This window comes from Notothenia coriiceps, unplaced genomic scaffold (assembly GCF_000735185.1).
Source record: "Notothenia coriiceps isolate Sejong01 unplaced genomic scaffold, NC01 NC01_scaffold00011003, whole genome shotgun sequence".
NCBI lineage: Eukaryota > Metazoa > Chordata > Actinopteri > Perciformes > Nototheniidae > Notothenia > Notothenia coriiceps.
In genome coordinates, this window is record NW_011343704.1 from 42,477 (window position 1) to 47,677 (window position 5,201).

At 42.1% G+C, this 5,201-nt stretch overlaps 1 protein-coding gene across 1 annotated transcript in view; it reads right to left on the reverse strand.

Moving 5' to 3' along the window:
• The window catches only part of LOC104946396 (amyloid beta A4 precursor protein-binding family A member 3-like), a gene marked incomplete at its 3' end in the record, with an annotated part of 36,209 nt that overhangs the window by 23,220 nt on the left and 7,788 nt on the right, over window positions 1-5,201 (reverse strand). The gene's annotated exons all lie outside the window — the stretch shown is intronic.

Sequence of the window (5,201 nt, forward strand, 5' to 3'; positions counted from 1 at the left end):
CCTTCCCTTTTAATTTACTGTTTATTTTAGTGGATTGTATTATTTATTTTTTTTATTTTATTATTTTATTTCTTTAAGTGCATCTGTGGGTGTGTATGTATGTGTGTATATATACATATTCTGTGTATGTGCCGGCACAGTATATGCAATGACATTTTTATTTCTGGTACAAATGTAATTCAATTCAATTGTATGATTACACATCTGCATTTTCATGTGCCCTGTTCTGTTTTGATATAAGTGAAAATTAATTTAAAAAAGGTGAAATATAGAAGCTTCCAACATTCACAAATGGGGTAATTACTGACGTATTTTATGTCGGAGAACAAAACGTGAATATCTCCAAAGCAAGTTTTAACCACAGACCTTATTTCAGGCTTCTAACAAACTTGTTCCAAAAAACGTTGATTTCAAGGGAACCGATGTGGTAAAATGCTTAGTAATTTACGGGCACATATTATATTGCACATTGTTGCCGTATGAGTTATGCTGCTTCTTGCATGGCTTTTGCACTATTTTGAGGTTATAGCTGTTTTGTCTCAATGGTGTCTTCTGTTTGTAGATTTGAACCGTCAGCTCACTGGTTTTAAAACATCCCGCCAAAGGACTGCATTTGAGAATCAGCCAGTTGGCTACCACTGGCACAAATGTATATTCAAACCCCTACACAGAAGTGTATCCATTCACAGAGCTGTAAAGCACTTGCAATAAGCATCTCCAGTCCAAAATGGCAGATATAAATGTATGTGGTAATGTGAGTGTGTGATTACCAGGTGATATGTGCTTATGATGAGCTGTTTGATGGCTTACGACCCCTCTCAACATATTATTAATCATATCTAACTGCACTAAACAGTTTGCCCTACAGGATTTCCCGTCTGCTGCGGCCAGCGTTCAATATGCTGCCCAAGGCATGAATGTGTAACACATGACACGATGTGTGTGTTGTGTATGCTTGCATAGGAGAGAGAAAAAGATGGTGAGGAAGAGAGAGGTTGGGGGGGGGGTGTTAAAGGAGAGAGGGAGCTGCCTGATCTCAAGCAGCAAATTAGGGCCTCTGTGAAATCGATAACAGGGGAGCCATGCACAGATTTCATTACTTGGCAAATGTGTACGGCTAAAGGGATGCAAACGTATATCGACGTTCGGGATTGATTGATGTCTTCTTTTCTCAAAAATGTACACACTGAGTTGCAATGCAGAGTTTGTTTTGGGTTTGTTTGCTCTCTGAGTGCACATTCAATCTTAAATAGCAGTTTGTCCGTGACCTTCTCCCAAGAAAATCAAACTCACTTATTATTCAACAGATAGTCATCTGTTGAAAGCTGATACCACAGATATATAAAATGGACTTGCTAGGTAAAATGACTGTCATACTCTGCCTACCCCGCCCCACCCCTATTCTCCACTAGCTTCAAAATATTTCTTCCACTAGATGTAAAAATCAATAAACAAAAGTAACATTAAGGCCTTTTGCATCTTAAGCAAGTCTACCTTGTCACATAGGTGGCATTATAAAATGCATCTAATGCACCCTCTCAAGTAAATGTAACAGAAAGGCCTGTGTGGCCACAATTGTATATCTGCTCATATACATTAAGGCTAATTGGGTCCCTGATGGGTGTGGCACGCCACAATCGCAAAACATGAGAGGGCTAGAAAGGTAAGGCAATCACAGGAAAGCCAATGTGAGGTTACATAAAGTGATGGACTACTTCCTTTATATCATCTGAATTTCTTGGATGAATCAAAGCCCACTTATGTGGCGGTAAGAGCAGATTAAAGCAAGGTTGGCATTCATTATTTAACACAGAGACGGCTGACGGATCAGCAATGGCCATATGTATTTTCCCATATTGGCCACTTTATTTTGGTTCACCTAATCACCTGCTAATTAACCCAATTATCTAATTAGCAAATCACTTGTCAACAACTCAATGCATCAAGAAATAGGTCAAGATGATCTATAGATGTTTAAACCAGTAAAAAAAATGTGTGTTGCAGGAACGAGTACTTGAACCCGGAATTGACAGTGGCATTTTAACACTTCCGGTTCCCTTGTCTCTAATACCCAGTGGTGGGCCGTCAGGGCCAGCAAGGCCTTCTCTGCTGGCCTAAACATCATCAGAATATAAATTAAATTTTGATATATTTTTTCCACAAATATGTATTAAATTATTCCCTGTAGTCTATTCTCTTCATTTCATAGCTTTCCTCTTGGTTGCGCTGCTTCCAGCCTCAGAACGAGATTTGGAGGGCTGGCCTTTATGTTAGAGCATATCCAATCATATTTCAGCCATAATGTATTGCCAGGGTCCAAGAAATCTGCCCTTAGGCCTTCAGAATCAACAGTGTGGTCGCCTGTAGATGAAAGTGAACGGAAACAAAACTGTGGCGTTAACCAATCAGATTTTGAGTTGGCGACAACGGGCCAGCTAGCAGGCGTACGATGACGTTAGCACGTGCACGTCTTTTGATTGGATACACACTATAGAGCTCCTGCGGATGATGTCACATATGCTGGTCACGTGACGAGAAACGAAGGGGGCAGCCATTTTGGCAGTAATCGCGTCAGTAAATTCATTGGCAGGCACTGGCAGACTGTCGAGGATGGTGGATAACTGCTGTGCACCAGGTTGCACAAATAGGCGTGGGAAGAAGAAAGGTGTATCTTATTATCGCATTCCAAAAGACGCGGAGAGGAGGGAAAAGTGGATCGCAGCGATTAAAAGAGCCAGGAGCCGTCTGAACAAGACTGAAAGATGGGACCCCCCGGCCGTTTGCTTTCGCTTATGCAGTGATCACTTCATATCAGGTGGGTGAAGGAATACAGTACAATGCTACACAAAAGACGTGTGTGTTGTTCGTTTGACGTGTCGTGGCTTAGGGGTCGTGTCCACCCACGATGACGGCACGTGGACGCCGCCCTTGTACGAAGCAAAACACGTAGTCTCCAAGACACGGCACGTTCGCCAAGGTGAGTTGTGGACGGAAGCCCTCACTTTGTCCCATGGGCTGTTGTCACCCACACAGGATCAACATCCGTGATGTAGTTGAGCGGGTTTTTTTTTTTTGTATTATCTAATCAGAATGAAGGACATGCTTTGCACACTGATACTTTACTCGACACGTTGACAGTTTATAAAATAATTAATTATGTGTGAACATTTGTTACAGAGAGACACAGACATCTTCATAGACATGGGCGCGAGAATTTGTACCTATGTCGAGGTGAGTTAGATCGACTCACTCTTTGTCGATCACGCTCGGTTGTGTTCACTCTTCGTTAGTTTTCCAAATAAAAGACGGAACTGTCGTGTTTAAGGGTAGGGTGAGTTTCGCCGGGTGGGCGTTAGTCGCCATGTAAGACAATCAGGTGTTGTATGTGATTGTTAAAATAGTTCTATGTCATGTGTAGGTAGAAAGGGAAAGAGATGACAGACACGTTCAATAGACCCGTGTGGCACGAAACATTCTGTATGCATATAAAGACTGCTTCATGAGGATGACTGAGAAAGCTAACACTCTAGGGGAATTTCTCCGATCTTCTAGAACATAGAGAGGATACAGCGTCCTAGATTTGCACAAAAAGGTGCTCATTTACGACCTAAAAAATTAAGTCGACTGTGGAAAGCTTGTCTGAGAAGTTGGTCTTTGGGGACGACGGGTTTTGTTGGTAGGGACCCAGCCGGCACTTCTCCAAGGTGGTTGACGAAGCTAACCTTTTTCGACCGACCTGGCTTGTGCACCCACACGGATCAACATCCCTTTGATAGTTACGGTTTTTTGGTTTGTATTAATGAATGAGAATGAATGAGCTTTCACACTATCTTACTCGATACGTTGACGGATAAAATTAATATTTGTTGACAATTTGGCTTACAGAAGCAACAGACATCGGCTAATAAGACTTACGCGGAATTTTGTACCTAATCCAGTGGTAGATCACTCACTCTTTATCAGTGTGTGTTTTCCTCTTCGCTTAGTTTTTCCAAATAAAGACACTGCGTGTTTGAGTGTGAGTTCCCGGTGTTTAGTCCAAGAAACAATCAGGTGTGCTCTGGTGAGGTTAAAATGTCTATCCTCCTCATTTGTAGAAAAGACAAAGATACAGGACACTTTCAATACCGTGTCACGACACATCTATCATATAAAGACGTGCTTCATGCAGGACTAGAAGCTAAAACTTAGGAATTCTCCGATCTCTAGAACTGTTTAGTGTACATAACACTTTTTGTACAATACTACTAATTCAAACTCTTTACTTTCGTTTATACTTTTTACGAGTATCTGTCATATCCAAACTGCTTTGGGGTCGACCCACTCCTGTAAGTGGCAAAAGAAGAATACGTTCTGACTTAGAGACAAGTCCCGCAAAAGATAAATAGAACAGGAATTGTGTAAAAAGATAGGAATCAAACTCGAACGTAAGATCGAGTTCTAGTGACAGCCAACCTTGTCCAAGTCTCCACGTACCCCAAAGCGACTAACCACCCACACCGCACCCTAGTCCGACCCTGTCCTAGAAAGTAGCCGACTCAGATGGTTTCTAGACTCACCCCCCCGAGGGAGTTTCCGAGCAAACGAACCCAGAAGGAACCGCGAACAAGACCCCTGTTAGTCAACTTCAGGCTACTTTTGGTCTTCGTCGTTTATTCAAGTCGTATGGTTATGCTCCGTCAAGTACAAATGTCAGACCTGTACAAATTCACCTTTAGTAGGATTCATAATCGGGAAAGTATTTACTGACCCCACTGCAAAAACAATTCTTGGTATAGTGCGTCATGATAACTATTTTATAGCTAATGTGTGGCGATTGTTCATGGTCGTCATTTAGTCTGCCTCAAACTCAGATGTGAACTTGCCTCCGAAGACGCTATGAACCGGCGAGATGAACACACGTTTAAAACGGAGACGAGACATTTGGCAGGTCAGAGCGAAACAGGGAGAGAGACCTCTACTCCATTAGTTTTAACGCCTATTTTAGGCTGGAGTTGCCCATCATAGATGAGAAAGGGATTTTATTCTCCTTATAAAAGTTGTGCCCAAACCAAGTGACGAATGATGGTTCCGATGAACGATCGACGTGTCTCGGGTGGTGACAACTCAATTTTTCCCCTGGTAGGGTCGCTCCACCTTAGGCAATCGATATTATTCGACCCAGATCTAAGATGAAGTCCATTTTATTAATTTGACTGGTC